General features: G+C 38.0%; 1 protein-coding gene across 3 annotated transcripts in view; it reads left to right on the top strand.

Annotated features, from left to right (window-relative positions):
- LOC116731301 (tenascin-like) overlaps positions 1 to 18,958 on the top strand; it is a 57,115-nt gene that overhangs the window by 18,908 nt on the left and 19,249 nt on the right. The window lies entirely within an intron of this gene.

Raw genomic sequence — 18,958 nt, 5'->3', positions numbered from 1 at the left:
CAAGGCAGTTCCCTAACCTGAGAGAAAAAGATAATGCAGAATAATATTATTGCACCGCCTGCGGCGGTGCACTAACCTGAGGGGCATGTTGAGGCTTTTATTTTGAAATTTGCAGTAAGCTTCATATTAAATGCCCACAGTATTCCATTGTGTAACAGTGCTTTGGATAAAAAAGTCACATAAAGCCAAAAAGACTAATTACATGATGTAAAAATGGACAAGGCTTTTATTTTGAAATTTTTGTTAAGCTTCCTTTCAAAGGGCCAAACTAATCCCATGTCTAACAGTCATTGTGTTGAATCAGTTATATAATGCTCGAAAGAGCAGTTATGTGATGTAAAAATATTCAAGGCTTTTATTTTGAAATTGTCAGTATGCTTCATTTCAAAGGGCCAAACTAATACCATGTGTAACAGTGCTTTGGATGAAAAAGTCGACAAAAGCCAAAAAGAGCAATTACATGATGTAAAAATTGTCAAGGCTTTTATTTTGAAATTTTTGTTAAGCTTAATTTTAAATTGCCACACTAAACCCATGTGTAACAATGGTTGGATAAAAAAGTCACGTAAAGCCAAAAAGAGCAATTACATAATGTAAAAATTTTCAAATCTTTTATTTTGAAATTTTTGTTAAACTTCATTTCAAAGGGCCAAACTAATCCCATGTGTAATAGTCATTGGGTTAAATCAGTTATATAATGCTCAAAAGAGCAATAATATCATGTAAAAATTGTCAAGGCTTTTATTTTGAAATTTTCATTAAGCTTAATTTTAAATTGCCACACTAATCCCATGTGTAACAATGGTTGGGTAAAATCAGTTATATAATGCCCAAAACACAAGTAGTTCTAAAGGCCAGCTCAGTCCTCCTCTGTAGTAACTGACAGTTCCACCATGTTGAAGTTCTGACATTCAGCTCAGACCTCTTTTGTAGGCACTGAGTGTCCGCCATGTTGTAGTTCTAACCTTCAGTCGTTGTAGTTCTAAAGAGCAGTTCAGCTGTCATGTGAGTGAGACAGAGAGGGAGAGACAGAATTGTAACTGTTTGAAGCAGTTAGTTTTTCTGATCAAAGCAGGCTGAACATATCTTTCTCTAAATGCTGTCAATAGCATGTGGGATATCATTAGAATGTTGTCTGTAATTGACTTACTCCACTCAGTATATTAAACATGGCTAATAAGTAAGAAAATAGCTAATAGCTTATTTAAGGTAAAAGGCTAATGCTAATGCCCTAACCTGAGAGAAAAATATAATGCATGCTAATATTATTGCACCGCCTACGGCGGTGCATTAACATGAGGGGGATATTGAGGCTTTTATTTTGAAAAAATACATAAGCTTCATATTAAATGATCACACTAATTAAAATGTCTAACAGTGTTTGGGTTAAATCCGTTATTTACTGGCCAAAACAGCCTGTAGCTCTAAATGGCAGCTCAGCCCTCTGTTTTAACTGGGTATTGATTAGAACTACAGTGATGCGTATTTGTAGTCCAAACCAGCAGCCAATCCCCTCCTGTGTTCCATTGCTATGGTTATCAATCCTCTGCTAACTGTCATGTGTGTGTGACACAGAGAGGTGGAAAAAGATTTCTATCTTTGTGAGACACCCCATTGGTTTATATGGAAAAAGCAGTCCGAACAACTCCTTGCTGTTCAGGAACCGAGAGACGTATTGGAAAACCGTTTGAAGCATATGAAAGAGCTATTTGTCGTCTCCCATAGTACCGCGATTCATATTTGTAGCTCACTCACAGCAATTGCAGTGATGAGACAAAAATGGTGCATGCAGAGCTCAGAAATTTTTCAGAAATACATGGAAGTGAATCTGGGAGAGCGTCAGTTATCCTGGCGCATGATTTCGCTCTGAAGCACCTTGACAGAAAACCGTAAGCCCTAGAGAAATTTCGAAAACATTTTACCGGAGCAGGCATGCGTATCGATGTCATGACCGAGTTTGATACCAATCGGGCGATATCTGTGGGTGTGACGGTGATTTCAAAATTAATGTGGGGTCAAAAATTCTCTTCATTTCTCACTCTAAAAAAGCGGCAGTTGGTGTCAGTTAGGCTCTGCGTTTCGGCAGTTGGTAATTTTGCTCGTTTTTCGCTTTTTACGTCGCCATCGTAAGTCCGATTCCTTATAAAAATAATAGCTCCAATGCCGGGAATAAGCCGCATGTTTTGATACCACTTTTGTGGGTGGACTCGCAGCGGTACGAGCCGCATTAACGGTAGCGGAATAAGTAACTATAATAATAAAGAGACGTTCTATTGGGTGTAGAATAATAGGTGCCTGCCATGCAATGCATGGAGGCAGTACTGACTTGCTTCGCAAGTCAGTACTGCTCTCCTTATGCATTGCTATGGGCAGGCCCCAACTAGAAAATTTCGGAAGAAATTTAGCCGGGGCCTGCCAAGGCGCGCCCGTCGGGCATGGGCCCGGCGTCGTCACGCTACAAATCGGCGTCGACGCTAAAGAACGCCGCAACGTAATCAGTGGCACGCGGAGAATCGCAAGAACGTTAAGCGAGGCGGACGTGCACCATTCAGTATTATAAAGTAAGTATATCAGCTAAAATCAGCAGAAACGCTAATGTTAGCGTCATTGCTTTCATCAGTATGTGGGAAATCACTAGGATATTTTCTGTAATTGATTTACTCCATTCAGTATACTAAACATTGCTAAAAAGTAAAATAAATAGCTAATAGCTTATTGAAGCTAAAATGCTAACGCTAATGAACCTTGCATTGAACTGTTTAGTAACAGTTCAATGCTCATAAACTGCAGGAAGGCAGTTCATTAGCATTTACCTAATGATTGTCACAAATATAAATTTTCAATAACGCACACACACACAACATATTACAGTTTAAAAATATATATTGACCTTATGTTAAAGATTTCTACAAACTTTTTACAGGTAAAGTTTACAATGAACCAAAATTACAACATTTAAAGAATACCATAAATTTAAGAATCTAATGTCTCTGCAATAAAAAGAAATTGCTATCTTTTTTATTTTTAAACAACACCTCATATTGTTAAATAACTGATTTTATGTATTCAAGTTTTAAATATTACATTTGAGTTTGCATGGATGTAAAATTACTGCTCAGTTTAAAAATTGCGTTGTGTTCTGTAAATAAACAAAACACAAGCAAAATCAATAAACTATATGCATATTCCAGTATACTGCGTTTTGGTTTTACATCCATTCTATTTAAATGTAGTTTGTTCGTGCTTACCAATGTTTTCTGGCCGGATGTCTGGCACCGTTTTCCCCTGGTCAGTTCGTCGATGTCTGGTTTTAGTTCTATTCTGTGGCAATCCGCAAAACGGCGTGTAGGTTTTCGTCAGTAATGCGCGATCTGTGCTTGGTCTTGTTTAAAGTCATTATTGAAAACATCTGTTCGCACAGATAGGTGCTTCCAAACGTGGACAAAACACGAGCTGCATGGAGTCGAAGCTGTGGCATCAAATCAGGGGGCAGTAGACGGTAAAAGTCCTCGATTGAAACATCACGGGACTTCGCTCTTTAGCTTGTTAGCTTGTCGATGTTTCAGTTTTATTCGCTGGGAAAATTAATGATCAGCTTGAGGTGACTCTGCTGCACTCTAGTGGCGAGAAGCCGTAATGTTGGTTGGTAAGAATCGGAAGGCATTATGGGATATGTAGGTTGTAGTCAATTCGTGCTCAAAACCTATTTTAAGTCAATCAATGGGGCTGTAAAACGGTGGTAGGGGGGAGAGGGCGACATAAAATGACGTAGCCGGCCACATGTGGCCCGCGGGCCTTGCTAAACTACGCTCTTTAGCTCGTTAGCTTGTCGATGTTTCAGTTTTATTCGCTGGGAAAATTATTCTTTGTCTGCTTTGAAGATAAGCAGACAAATAATAAAAAACAAGTTTTGATATTAACTCTCAACTTCATTCACAAAAGTTTTTCGTTATTTATTACGCAACGAACATGCATTTCACATAAGAACAAAACAATGAGGTGACGTTGCCTGTCCTTGAACACAACGCTGATCCCTCTTCACCCTGTCACCAACTCACACACATCCTCATTGCGTTGTGTTCTGTAAATAAACAAAACACAAGCAAAATCAATAAACTATATACATATTCCAGTATACTGCGTTTTGGTTTTACATTCATTCTATTTAAATGTAGTTTGTTCGTGCTTACCAATGTTTTCTGGCCGGATGTCAGGCACCGTTTTCCCCTGGTCAGTTCGTCGATGTCTGGTTTTAGTTCTATTCTGTGGCAATCCGCAAAACGGCGTGTAGGTTTTCGTCAGTAATGCGCGATCTGTGCTTGGTCTTGTTTAAAGTCATTATTGAAAACATCTGTTCGCACAGATAGGTGCTTCCAAACGTGGACAAAACACAGGAGCTGCATGGAGTCGAAGCTGTGGCATCAAATCAGGGGGCAGTAGACGGTAAAAGTCCTCGATTGAAACATCACGGGACTTCGCTCTTTAGCTTGTTAGCTTGTCGATCTTTCAGTTTTATTCGCTGGGAAAATTAATCATCAGCTTGAGGTGACTCTGCTGCACTCTAGTGGCGAGAAGCCGTAATGTTGGTTGGTAAGAATCGGAAGGCATTATGGGATATGTAGGTTGTAGTCAATTCGTGCTCAAAACCTATTTTAAGTCAATCAATGGGGCTGTAAAACGGTGGTAGGGGGGAGAGGGCGACATAAAATGACGTAGCCGGCCACATGTGGCCCGCGGGCCTTGAGTTTGACACATGTGCAATAGAGGATCTATCTGCTGCTCATGCAAAACAGTCTATTTTAATCCCATGTGTAATAGTCATTGGGTTAAATCAGTTATATAATGCTGAAAAAGCAAGTAGTTGATGTAAAAATATTCAAGGCTTTTATTTTGAAATGTTCAGTATGCTTCATTTCAGAGGGCCAAACTAATACCACGTGTAACAGTGCTTTGGATGAAAAAGTCACATAAAGCCAAAAACAGCAATTACCTGATGTAAAAATATTCAAGGCTTTTATTTTGAAATTTTCATCAAGCTTAATCTTAAATTGCCACACTAATCACATGTGTAACAATTGCTGGGTTAAATCAGTTATATAAAGCTCAAAAGAGCAATTTCCTGATGTAAAAATATTCAAGGCTTTTATTTTGAAATTTTTGTTAAGCTTCATTTCAAAGGGCCAAACTAATACCATGTGTAACAGTGCTTTGGATGAAAAAGTCAAATAAAGCCAAAAAGAGCAATTACATGATGTAAAAATATTCAAGGCTTTTATTTTGAAATTTTCAGTATGCTTCATTTTAAAGTTTAAAACTAATCCCATGTGTAACAGTTACTGAGTTAAATCAGTTATATACAGCCGATAGCAGCAGGTAGTTCTAAAGGCCAGTTCTCAGTCCTGATCTGTTTCAACTGAGGGTAGATAGAACTACAGTGATGCGTATTCGTAGTCCTAACCAGCAGCCAATAGCCTCTTGAGTTCCGTTGCTATGGTAAATAATGGTCTCAGCAGGTGTGAGCTGTGAGCTCTGAGCTCTCAAACACACAAGTGTGTTTGAGCAAACACACTTTACTGAAAAAAAGCATTGGAAACAAATCCTTCTTGTTCGGGAACCGTAATACATATTGGAAAAGCGTTTTAAGCGTATGACAGTTCAATGTGTCTTCTGCGATAGTCCCGAGATTCATATCTGTACCTCACTCAGAACATTTACAGCGATGAGAGAAAGAAATGTTGTGCCCAGATCTGAACCGAGATCGGCTGTCACTGTAATTTGAGCAAAAATGAGAAAGTTTGGGTCGCTTAGAGGCAAATTGTGGACAAACCGTAACTGGTATCGACGAGCCGTCTTCACTTTCGAAGAGATCACAGACGTATCTACAAAATGAAATTTGAATGGCATTTCTAGGTGAATTTGTGACGACACAGCAAATCCTCAAAAATAGGGTATTTCTAGGATTTTTCCCATTGAGTTATAATGGGGTTTTTTTCGTAGTTTTTTGCGAATTATGTCGCCACGTTAAGCCCAAATCCCACCAGAAGTAATAGCTCCAATGGCGTGAATTTTCTGCACGTTTTGATACCTCATTTGTAGGTGTGCACCCAGCGGTACGAGCCGCATTAACGGTTACGGAAGAAAAATAAAGATTAAAGAGACGCTTCTCTCCGACAATAGTAATAGGTTCCTGCCATTGCTTTGCATGGCAGGCCCCAACTAGAAAATTTCGGAAGAAATTTAGCCGGGGCCTGCCAAGGCGCGCCCGTCGGGCTCGGGCCCGGCGTCGTCACGCCACAAATCGGCGTCGACGCTAAAGGACGCCGCAACGTAATCAATGGCACGCGGAGAACCGCAAGAACGTTAAGCAAGGCGGACGTGCACCATTCGGTACGATTTAAAATTTTTGTCAAGGCTTTTATTTTGGAAGTTTTGTTAAACTTCATTTCAAAGGGCCAACCTAATCCCATGAATAACAGTCATTGGATAAAATCAGTTATATAGTGCTCAAAACAGCAATAATCTCATGTAAGAATTCTCAAGGCTTTTATTTTGAAATTTTCAGTATGCTCCATTTTAAAGTTCTGAACGAATCCCATGTGTAACAGTGCTTTGGATAAAAAAGTCACATAAAGCCAAAAAGCGCAATTACCTGATGTAAAAATATGCAAGGCTTTTATTTTGAAATTATTATTATGCTCCATTTTAAAGTTCCGAACTAATCCCATGTGTAACAGTGCTTTGGATGAAAAAGTCATATACGGCCAAAAAGAGCAATTGCATGACGTAAAAATATTCAAGGCTTTTATTTTGAAATTATTATTATGCTCCATTTTAAAGTTCCTAACAAATCCCATGTGTAACAGTGCTTTGGATGAAAAAGTCATATACGGCCAAAAAGAGCAATTACATGACGTAAAAATATTCAAGGCTTTTATTTTGAAATTTTCAGTATGCTTCATTTCAGAGGGCCAAACTATTCCATTGTGTAACAGTGCTTTGGATAAAAAAGTCACATAAAGCCAAAAAGCGCAATTACCTGATGTAAAAATATTCAAGGCTTTTATTTTGAAATTATTATTATGCTCCATTTTAAAGTTCCGAACTAATCCCATGTGTAACAGTGCTTTGGATGAAAAAGTCATATAAAGCCAAAAAGAGCAATTACATGATGTAAAAATATTCAAAGCTTTTATTTTGAAATTTTTGTTAAGCTTCATTTCAAAGGGCCAAACTAATACCATGTGTAACAGTGCTTTGGATGAAAAAGTCAAATAAAGCCAAAAACAGCAATTACCTGATGTAAAAATATTCAAGGCTTTTATTTTGAAATTATTATTATGCTTAATTTTAAAGTTCCAAACTAATACCATGTGTAACAGTTCCTGAGTTAAATCAGTTATATACAGCCCATAGCAGCAAATAGTTCTAAAGGCCAGTTCAGTCCTGATCTGTTTCAACTGAGGGTTCCACTATAGATAGAACTACAATGATGCGTATCTGTAGTCCAAACCAGCAGCCAATAGCCTCTTGAGATCCGTTGCTATGGCAAATAATGGTCTCAGCAGGGTGTGAGCTCTGAGCTCTGAGCTGTCAAACACACAATTGTGTGTTTGAGCAAACACATTTTACTGAAAAGAAGCATTGGAAACAAATCCTTCCTGTTCGGGAACCGTAATACATATTCGAAAAGCGTTTGGAGCGTATGACAGGCCTATGTGTCTTCTGCGATAGTCCCGAGATTCATATCTGTACCTCACTCAGAACATTTACAGTGATGAGAGAAAGAAATGTTGTGCCCAGATCTGAAATTCTATTCAAATACATGGGAGAGAGCCTCAGACAGCCTCAGAAAATCCTGTCGCATGACTTTGCTCTGAAGCACCGTGACAGAAAACCGTACGGTCTAGATAAATTTCGAAAACATTTTACCGGAGCAGACAGGCGTATCAATGTCAGGACCGATTTTGATACTAATCGTGCGATATTTGTGGGCGTGATGGCGATTTCAAAAATGATTTGGGTTGAAAAAGTTGTCTTCATCTCTCACTCTAATCAGCGAGAGAAGCACTGTAATTTTCGGAAAAATGAGAAACTTTGGGTCGCTTAGAGGCAAATTGTGGACAAACCGTAACTGGTATCGACGAGCCGTCTTCACTTTCGAAGAGATCACAGACGTATCTACAAAATGAAATTTGAATGGCATTTCTAGGTGAATTTGTGACGACACAGAAAATCCTCAAAAATAGGGTATTTCCAGGATTTTTCCCATTGACTTATAATGGGGTTTTTTTCGTAGTTTTTTGCGAATTATGTCGCCACGTTAACCCCAAATCCCACCAAAAATAATAGCTCCAATGGCGTGAATTTTCTGCACGTTTTGATACCTCATTTGTAGGTGTGCACCCAGCGGTATGAGCCGCATTAACGGTGACGGAAGAAAAATAAAGAATTATAATAAAGAGACGCTTGTTGGGTGTAGAGTAATAGGTTCCTGCCATTGCTTTGCATGGCAGGCCCCAACTAGAAAATTTCGGAAGAAATTTAGCCGGGGCCTGCCAAGGCGCGCCCGTCGGGCTTGGGCCCGGCGTCGTCACGCCACAAATCGGCGTCGACGCTAAAGAACGCCGCGACGTAATCAGTGGCACGCGGAGAACCGCAAGAACGTTAAGCGAGGCGGACGTGCACCATTCAGTACGATTTAAAATGTTGTCAAGGCTTTTATTTTGGAAGTTTTGTTAAACTTCATTTCAAAGGGCCAAACTAATCCCATGCGTAACAGTCATTGGGTTAAAATAGTTATATAATGCTCAAAACACAAGTAGCTGATGTAAAAATATTCAAGGCTTTTATTTTGAAATGTTTGTTAAGCTTCATTTCAAAGCGCCAAACTAATCCTATGTTTATCAGTGCTTTGGATGAAAACGTCAAATAAAGCCAAAAAGAGCAGTTACGTCATGTAAAAATATTCAAGGCTTTTATTTTGAAATTTTCAGTATGCTTCATTTCAAAGGGCCAAACTAATACCATGTGTAACAGTGCTTTGGATGAAAAAGTCAAATAAAGCCAAAAAGAGCAATTACGTCATGTAAAAATATTCAAGGCTTTTATTTTGAAATTTTCAGTATGCTTCATTTCAAAGGGCCAAACTAATACCATGTGTAACAGTGCTTTGGATGAAAAAGTCAAATAAAGCCAAAAAGAGCAATTACGTCATGTAAAAATATTCAAGGCTTTTATTTTGAAATTTTCAGTATGCTTCATTTCAAAGGGCCAAACTAATACCATGTGTAACAGTGCTTTGGATGAAAAAGTCAAATAAAGCCAAAAAGAGCAATGACCTGATGTAAAAATATTCAAGGCTTTTATTTTGAAATTTTCATCAAGCTTAATTTTAAATTGCCACACTAATCCCATGTGTAACAATTGCTGGGTTAAATCAGTTATATACAGCTCAAAAGAGCAATTTTCTGATGTAAAAATATTCAAGGCTTTTATTTTGAAATTTTTGTTAAGCTTCATTTCAAAGGGCCAAACTAATCCCATGTGTAACAGTTACTGAGTTAAATCAGTTATATACAGCCCATAGCAGCAAGTAGTTATAAAGGCCAGTTAAGTCCTGATCTGTTTCAACTGAGGATAGATAGAACTACAATGATGCGTATTTGTAGTCCAAATCAGCAGCCAATAGCCTCTTGAGATCCGTTGCTATGTTAAATAAGTTTCACACCAAGGTGTGAAGTGTCAGTGAGACAGCCTGAGAGCCTCAGAAAATCCTGTCGCATGACTTTGCTCTGAAGCACCGTGACAGAAAACCGTACGGTCTAGATAAATTTCGAAAACATTTAACCGGAGCAGACAGGCGTATCAATGTCAGGACCGATTTTGATACTAATCGTGCGATATTTGTGGCCGTGATGGCGATTTCAAAAATGATTTGGGTTGAAAAAGTTGTCTTGATCTCTCACTCTAATCAGCGAGAGAAGCCCTCTAACTTTAGGAAAAATGAGAAACTTTGGGTCGCTTAGAGGCAAATTGTGGACAAACCGTAACTGGTATCGACGAGCCGTCTTCACTTTCGAAGAGATCACAGACGTATCTACAAAATGAAATTTGAATGGCATTTCTAGGTGAATTTGTGACGACACAGCAAATCCTCAAAAATAGGGTATTTCTAGGATTTTTCCCATTGAGTTATAATGGGGTTTTTTTCGTAGTTTTTTGCGAATTATGTCGCCACGTTAAGCCCAAATCCCACCAGAAGTAATAGCTCCAATGGCGTGAATTTTCTGCACGTTTTGATACCTCATTTGTAGGTGTGCACCCAGCGGTATGAGCCGCATTAACGGTTACGGAAGAAAAATAAAGAATTATAATAATATTAAAGAGACACTTTGTTGGGTGTAGAGTAATAGGTTCCTGCCATTGCTTTGCATGGCAGGCCCCAACTAGAAAATTTCGGAAGAAATTTAGCCGGGGCCTGCCAAGGCGCGCCCGTGGCTCTGGGCCCGGCGTCGTCACGCTACAAATCGGCATCGATGCTAAAGAACGCCGCAACGTAATCAGTGGCACGCGGAGAATCGCAAGAACGTTAAGTAAGGCGGACGTGCACCATTCAGTATTATAAAGTAAGTATATCAGCTAAAATCAGCAGAAACGCTAATGTTAGCGTCATTGCTTTCATCAGTATGTGGGAAATCACTAGGATATTTTCTATAATTGATTTACTCCATTCAGTATACTAAACATTGCTAAAAAGTAAAATAAATAGCTAATAGCTTATTGAAGCTAAAATGCTAACGCTAATGAACCTTGCATTGAACTGTTTAGTAACAGTTCAATGCTCATAAACTGCAGGAAGGCAGTTCATTAGCATTTACCTAATGATTGTCACAAATATAAATTTTCAATAACGCACACACACACAACATATCACAGTTTAAAAATATATATTGACCTTATGTTAAAGATTTCTACAAACGTTTTACAGGTAAAGTTTACAATGAACCAAAATTACAACATTTAAAGAATACCATAAATTTAAGAATCTAATGTCTCTGCAATAAAAAGAAATTGCTATCTTTTTTATTTTTAAACAACACCTCATATTGTTAAATAACTGATTTTATGTATTCAAGTTTTAAATATTACATTTGAGTTTGCATGGATGTAAAATTACTGCTCAGTTTAAAAATTACAGTATCTTTAAACTGAGCAGTTTAAAAATATGCTCAGTATTTTTAAACTGCTCAGCTAAACTTCGCTCTTTAGCTCGTTAGCTTGTCGATGTTTCAGTTTTATTCGCTGGGAAAATTATTCTTTGTCTGCTTTGAAGATAAGCAGACAAATAATAAAAAACAAGTTTTGATATTAACTCTCAACTTCATTCACAAAACTTTTTCGTTATTTATTACTCAACGAACATGCATTTCACATAAGAACAAAACAATGAGGTGACGTTGCCTGTCCTTGAACACAACGCTGATCCCTCTTCACCCTGTCACCAACTCACACACATCCTCATTGTGTTGTGTTCTGTAAATAAACAAAACACAAGCAAAATCAATAAACTATATGCATATTCCAGTATACTGAGTTTTGGTTTTACATTCATTCTATTTAAATGTAGTTTGTTTGTGCTTACCAATGTTTTCTGGCCGGATGTCAGGCACCGTTTTCCCCTGGTCAGTTCGTCGATGTCTGGTTTTAGTTCTATTCTGTGGCAATCCGCAAAACGGCGTGTAGGTTTTCGTCAGTAATGCGCGATCTGTGCTTGGTCTTGTTTAAAGTCATTATTGAAAACATCTGTTCGCACAGATAGGTGCTTCCAAACGTGGACAAAACACGAGCTGCGTGGAGTCGAAGCTGTGGCATCAAATCAGGGGCAGTAGACGGTAAAAGTCCTCGATTGAAACATCACGGGACTTCGCTCTTTAGCTTCTTAGCTTGTTGATGTTTCAGTTTTATTCGCTGGGAAAATTAATAATCAGCTTGAGGTGACTCTGCTGCACTCTAGTGGCGAGAAGCCGTAATGTTGGTTGGTAAGAATCGGAAGGCATTATGGGATATGTAGTTTGTAGTCAATTCGTGCTCAAAACCTATTTTAAGTCAATCAATGGGGCTGTAAAACGGTGGTAGGGGGGAGAGGGCCACATAAAATGACGTAGCGGGCCACATGTGGCCCGCGGGCCTTGAGTTTGACACATGTGCAATAGAGGATCTATCTGCTGCTCATGCAAAACAGTCTATTTTAATCCCATGTGTAATAGTCATTGGGTTAAATCAGTTATATAATGCTGAAAACGCAAGTAGTTGATGTAAAAATATTCAAGGCTTTTATTTTGAAATTTTCAGTATGCTTCATTTCAAAGGGCCAAACTAATACCATGTGTAACAGTGCTTTGGATGAAAAAGTCAAATAAAGCCAAAAAGAGCAATTACATGATGTAAAAATATTCAAGGCTTTTATTTTGAAATTTTCAGTATGCTTCATTTTAAAGTTCTGAACTAATACCATGTGTAAGAGTGCTTTGGATGAAAAAGTCAAATAAAGCCAAAAAGAGCAATTACGTCATGTAAAAATTTTCAAGGCTTTTATTTTGAAATTATTATTATGCTCCATTTTAAAGTTCCGAACTAATCCCATGTGTAACAGTGCTTTGGATGAAAAAGTCATACAAAGCCAAAAACAGCAATTACATGATGTAAAAATATTCAAGGCTTTTATTTTGAAATTATTATTATGCTCCATTTTAAAGTTCCAAACTAATACCATGTGTAACAGTTCCTGAGTTAAATCAGTTATATACAGCCCATAGCAGCAAATAGTTCTAAAGGCCAGTTCAGTCCTGATCTGTTTCAACTGAGGGTTCCACTATAGATAGAACTACAATGATGCGTATCTGTAGTCCAAACCAGCAGCCAATAGCCTCTTGAGATCCGTTGCTATGGCAAATAATGGTCTCAGCAGGGTGTGAGCTCTGAGCTCTGAGCTGTCAAACACACAATTGTGTGTTTGAGCAAACACGTTTTACTGACAAAAAGCATTGGAAACAAATCCTTCCTGGTCGGGAACCGTAATACATATTCGAAAAGCATTTTAAGCGTATGACAGTTCAATGTGTCTTCTGCGATAGTCCCGAGATTCATATCTGTACCTCACTCAGAGCATTTACAGCGATGAGAGAAAGAAATGTTGTGCCCAGATCTGAAATTCTATTCAAATACATGGGAGAGAGCCTCAGACAGCCTCAGAAAATCCTGTCGCATGACTTTGCTCTGAAGCACCGTGACAGAAAACCGTACGATCTAGATAAATTTCGAAAAGATTTTACCGGAGCAGACAGGCGTATCAATGTCAGGACCGATTTTGATACTAATCGTGCGATATTTGTGGGCGTGATGGCGATTTCAAAAATGATTTGGGTTGAAAAAGTTGTCTTGATCTCTCACTCTAATCAGCGAGAAAAGCACTCTAACTTTAGAAAAAATGAGAAACTTTGGGTCGCTTAGAGGCAAATTGTGGACAAACCGTAACTGTTATCGACGAGCCGTCTTCACTTTCGAAGAGATCACAGACGTATCTACAAAATGAAATTTGAATGGCATTTCTACGTGAATTAGTGACGACACAGAAAATCCTCAAAAATAGGGTATTTCCAGGATTTTTCCCATTGACTTATAATGGGGTTTTTTTCGTAGTTTTTTGCGAATTATGTCGCCACGTTAAGCCCAAATCCCACCAAAAGTAATAGCAACAATGGCGTGAATTTTCTGCACGTTTTGATACCTCATTTGTAGGTGTGCACCCAGCGGTACGAGCCGCATTAACGGTTACGGAAGAAAAATAAAGAACTATAATAACTAGAAAATTTCGGAAGAAATTTAGCCGGGGCCTGCCAAGGCGCGCCCGTCGGGCTTGGGCCCGGCGTCGTCACGCCACAAATCGGCGTCGACGCTAAAGAACGCCGCGACGTAATCAGTGGCACGCGGAGAACCGCAAGAACGTTAAGCGAGGCGGACGTGCACCATTCAGTATGATTTAAAATGTTGTCAAGGCTTTTATTTTGGAAGTTTTGTTAAACTTCATTTCAAAGGGCCAAACTAATCCCATGCGTAACAGTCATTGGGTTAAAATAGTTATATAATGCTCAAAACACAAGTAGCTGATGTAAAAATATTCAAGGCTTTTATTTTGAAATGTTTGTTAAGCTTCATTTCAAAGCGCCAAACTAATCCTATGTTTATCAGTGCTTTGGATGAAAACGTCAAATAAAGCCAAAAAGAGCAGTTACGTCATGTAAAAATATTCAAGGCTTTTATTTTGAAATTTTCAGTATGCTTCATTTCAAAGGGCCAAACTAATACCATGTGTAACAGTGCTTTGGATGAAAAAGTCAAATAAAGCCAAAAAGAGCAATTACGTCATGTAAAAATATTCAAGGCTTTTATTTTGAAATTTTCAGTATGCTTCATTTCAAAGGGCCAAACTAATACCATGTGTAACAGTGCTTTGGATGAAAAAGTCAAATAAAGCCAAAAAGAGCAATTACGTCATGTAAAAATATTCAAGGCTTTTATTTTGAAATTTTCAGTATGCTTCATTTCAAAGGGCCAAACTAATACCATGTGTAACAGTGCTTTGGATGAAAAAGTCAAATAAAGCCAAAAAGAGCAATTACGTCATGTAAAAATATTCAAGGCTTTTATTTTGAAATTTTCAGTATGCTTCATTTCAAAGGGCCAAACTAATACCATGTGTAACAGTGCTTTGGATGAAAAAGTCAAATAAAGCCAAAAAGAGCAATGACCTGATGTAAAAATATTCAAGGCTTTTATTTTGAAATTTTCATCAAGCTTAATTTTAAATTGCCACACTAATCCCATGTGTAACAATTGCTGGGTTAAATCAGTTATATACAGCTCAAAAGAGCAATTTTCTGATGTAAAAATATTCAAGGCTTTTATTTTGAAATTTTTGTTAAGCTTCATTTCAAAGGGCCAAACTAATCCCATGTGTAACAGTTACTGAGTTAAATCAGTTATATAATGCTGAAAAAGCAAGTAGTTGATGTAAAAATATTCAAGGCTTTTATTTTGAAATGTTCAGTATGCTTCATTTCAGAGGGCCAAACTAATACCACGTGTAACAGTGCTTTGGATGAAAAAGTCACATAAAGCCAAAAAAGAGCAATTACGTCATGTAAAAATATTCAGGGCTTTTATTGTGAAATTTTCAAAATGCTTAATTTTAAAGTTCAAAAGTAATCCCATGTGTAACAGTTACTGAGTTAAATCAGTTATATACAGCCCATAGCAGCAATTAGTTGTAAAGGCCAGTTCAGTCAACCTCTGTTTCAACTGAGCGGTCCACTATAGATAGAACTACAGCGATGCGTATTCGTAGTCCAAACCAGCAGCCAATAGCCTCTTGAGATCCGTTGCTATGGCAAATAATGGTCTCAGCAGGGTGTGAGCTCTGAGCTCTGAGCTCTCAAACACACAATTGTGTGTTTGAGCAAACACGTTTTACTGACAAAAAGCATTGGAAACAAATCCTTCTTGTTCGGGAACCGTAATACATATTCGAAAAGCGTTTTAAGCGTATGACAGTTCAATATGTCTTCTGCGATAGTCCCGAGATTCATATCTGTACCTCACTCAGAACATTTACAGCGATGAGAGAAAGAAATGTTGTGCCCAGATCTGAACCGAGATCGGCTGTCACTGTAATTTGAGCAAAAATGAGAAAGTTTGGGTCGCTTAGAGGCAAATTGTGGACAAACCGTAACAGGTATCGACGAGCCGTCTTCACTTTCGAAGAGATCACAGACGTATCTACAAAATGAAATTTGAATGGCATTTCTAGGTGAATTTGTGACGACACAGCAAATCCTCAAAAATAGGGTATTTCTAGGATTTTTCCCATTGAGTTATAATGGGGTTTTTTTCGTAGTTTTTTGCGAATTATGTCGCCACGTTAAGCCCAAATCCCACCAGAAGTAATAGCTCCAATGGCGTGAATTTTCTGCACGTTTTGATACCTCATTTGTAGGTGTGCACCCAGCGGTACGAGCCGCATTAACGGTTACGGAAGAAAAATAAAGATTAAAGAGACGCTTCTCTCCGACAATAGTAATAGGTTCCTGCCATTGCTTTGCATGGCAGGCCCCAATAAAGAGACGCTTGTTGGGTGTAGAGTAATAGGTTCCTGCCATTGCTTTGCATGGCAGGCCCCAATAAAGAAACACTTTCTCCGACAATAACAATAGGTTCCTGCCATTGCTTTGCATGGCAGGCCCCAACTAGAGAAATTCTGGATTTTATTAGTTTGTGAAAATGTCACACTTTTTATTGATTCATTCTTGAATGAACCCTTTTAGAACATCAGAATTATTTCATATGTTCACTCAAAAATATTTACTTATACATTTCATTCATTCAATATTTACCAAAACAGGAAGAGACAACTTATAGATTGATGTCTCTGTTTTCCCACTTGTTTTCCTGCTGCAGAAACTTAGTGTAGATGTACATCTGGTTGCTTTTTAACCAGAACTTCACATATTTATAGTAATGAAGACACTGGAGAATGATAAAGAACTGCTTTCATATTTCTGTGCAATGCTTTTGTGATCTTCATGTTTTATTTGGATAATTGCTTATGGGAATATTACATCATACTCTCAGTGAGTGGTGAGTTTTCAGTTCTTTTTTAAGAGGGCCTTGCTGCAGTAAAACAAGTCTGTGAATTATTATCTCAGTAAGCCATCATTTTGTTCAGTTATTCATCAGTGGGGGGCTCCACAGTTTAGAGATCCTAAACTTTTAGAATGCACTAAAGTTGTGAAAGGAACTAAATTGGTGCAATAAACAGCTGGTGGGACTTTAGGTGGAGTTATTCTTCACAGATTATGAATCTGTCCTCCGTAGGTGTGTAGATCTGAGAAATTTGTGGAAATATGAGCAAAATAAATAGCCAGCATGACGGTGCTGCATTATTGATTTCTAACAAAAGGTTACTGGTATTTTGTCTCTGCTGGAATGCCTCTTAACAAGCTGAAACATTTCTCCATGTAAGGGAGTATCTGCAGCTCCAAAAGTTTCCGACTAGCTGTGGAAGAGGAAGCAGAGTTTTTATCAGCTGCCTAGCAGCTCCAGGGCATCTCAGCTTGACAAATACATTTTACATTTGATGTGCACTCTGCGACTCCTCTCGTTCTGAGTAGTAATCTTACCTGTGCAATTTGGAGATGTGTGCACTCCTCTCTGTAAAGAAGCCTGGTCATGGCACTACATTTATAAGTATGGAGATAAAGGATTGTTTATTTCCACTTCTTGCCAATATTCACATCCAGGAGTGTTGCAATAATTATTTGGGGTTCTACCAGCTCAATGTTGGCATCAGGAGGTTGCAGCTTTGGCATGAAGTTAACATTGCTAGTTCATCCATTATTCTGGTAGATCAGTCTAGTGTGATGGGGTACAGTCTATAATTTTTTGCCTCAGCCACATAACTGGAAATGTTTATTGCACACCTGATTATTCATTTTTTGCAGTTGCTGGGTTTGGATTCAACCAACTCCTGGTAAAAGTATCTGTGTATTTCCAGTTTTATTTAAAACACATAGACTGAATGTCAGCCACATGATCCAAAACCAGGCCCTGGTGAGTTTTAAATCATAACCCTGGATATGACTCTTAATGACAATACCACCCTGTATCATCTGAACTGTATCCCTTTCAAACAGATCAGATTTGACTGTGTTTGGTATTGGATGTTCTGAGAAGCAGATGGCTTAGGATTTAGTTGAAGATGAATGCAAATACATACATTTACTGACACGTGCTTGGTAAAGATAGGCACCTAAGTACATTTTTAGAGGGGACTAATTAATGTCCATAGGTCAGTTTGTTCCATGGTGGTGTGCGGTTTACAGAGGGAATATGTTTCCTGGTTCTCCTTTACTGCTGTTTAAAACAATACTCTGCTTTTCACTCAATTATAAAACAAGTCCTGAGAATTTTTTTTTTTCAGTTAATATATAAACAGAATATTTTTTGATGATTAAAATACGATTACAGTTGCAATATCTGATTTTATAACTTTAATGGTTGTATAAGGGAGAATACACACTAAAAAGAAACAGAATCGTGGACCCAGAACTGCTTTCTGTGTTAAAGAAAAGTATAAATTTAAAGGACGGAGAAGAGGAACATTAAGCTGTTGGCAGCAGCAATTTAGATGATGCCACCCTCCAGGGAGGGATCACAACTAAAGAGAACGCCAGACCAGATGTAGTTTCTAGAAGACTAAACAAAAATGGAGAGAAAGCAGGAAGTTAAAAGTTGAAATAATAGCAAATAATGCAAGCAGGAGAGATACTGAAACTTTAGTATGTTTCCTTTTTGTTGCAGTGTTTGGTTTTTCACCAGCAGTATAGAAAAGGAAGTATCCATGTTAAACTGATTATTCACCAGTTTTTATTTCCATTTTTGCTTCTCCCTCATGCTTTGTCATTTTGTACCAGTAAAATTAGTAATTCTTTGCCAATTCTATCAACTGGTGCTAGTCATTTCACTTGGTTGACCACTATTGTGAAGAATATCGAAGAAGAATGATAAAAAATGCTCACATCCAATATAATTATAATTTCTGTTGACTAGTTTGCATTACCCCTGTAGATTGTTGTTCTGATCCCACCTATGGCAGTCAGTCCTTACTTTATTTCATTTCCTGTATGTCAAAGTAGGAAATGTTGGAAAGACAGGTATTGATTGACCAATAGAGAGTACGATGGAAAGAGACTTAATAAGGTAAGTCTCTGATAAGTACTAAGTGGCGAATTAGCTAAATGACCAGCACCCTAAATAGGACACATTATGATAAGCAAAGTGGCACAAGAAAACAAAATAATTGATTTCTGAACTAAATCAATGGGAATACCTAATTTAGCTAAGT

This window comes from Xiphophorus hellerii, chromosome 13 (assembly GCF_003331165.1).
Source record: "Xiphophorus hellerii strain 12219 chromosome 13, Xiphophorus_hellerii-4.1, whole genome shotgun sequence".
In the NCBI taxonomy this organism is placed as follows: domain Eukaryota; kingdom Metazoa; phylum Chordata; class Actinopteri; order Cyprinodontiformes; family Poeciliidae; genus Xiphophorus; species Xiphophorus hellerii.
This window is presented reverse-complemented; position numbering and strand designations above follow the sequence as displayed.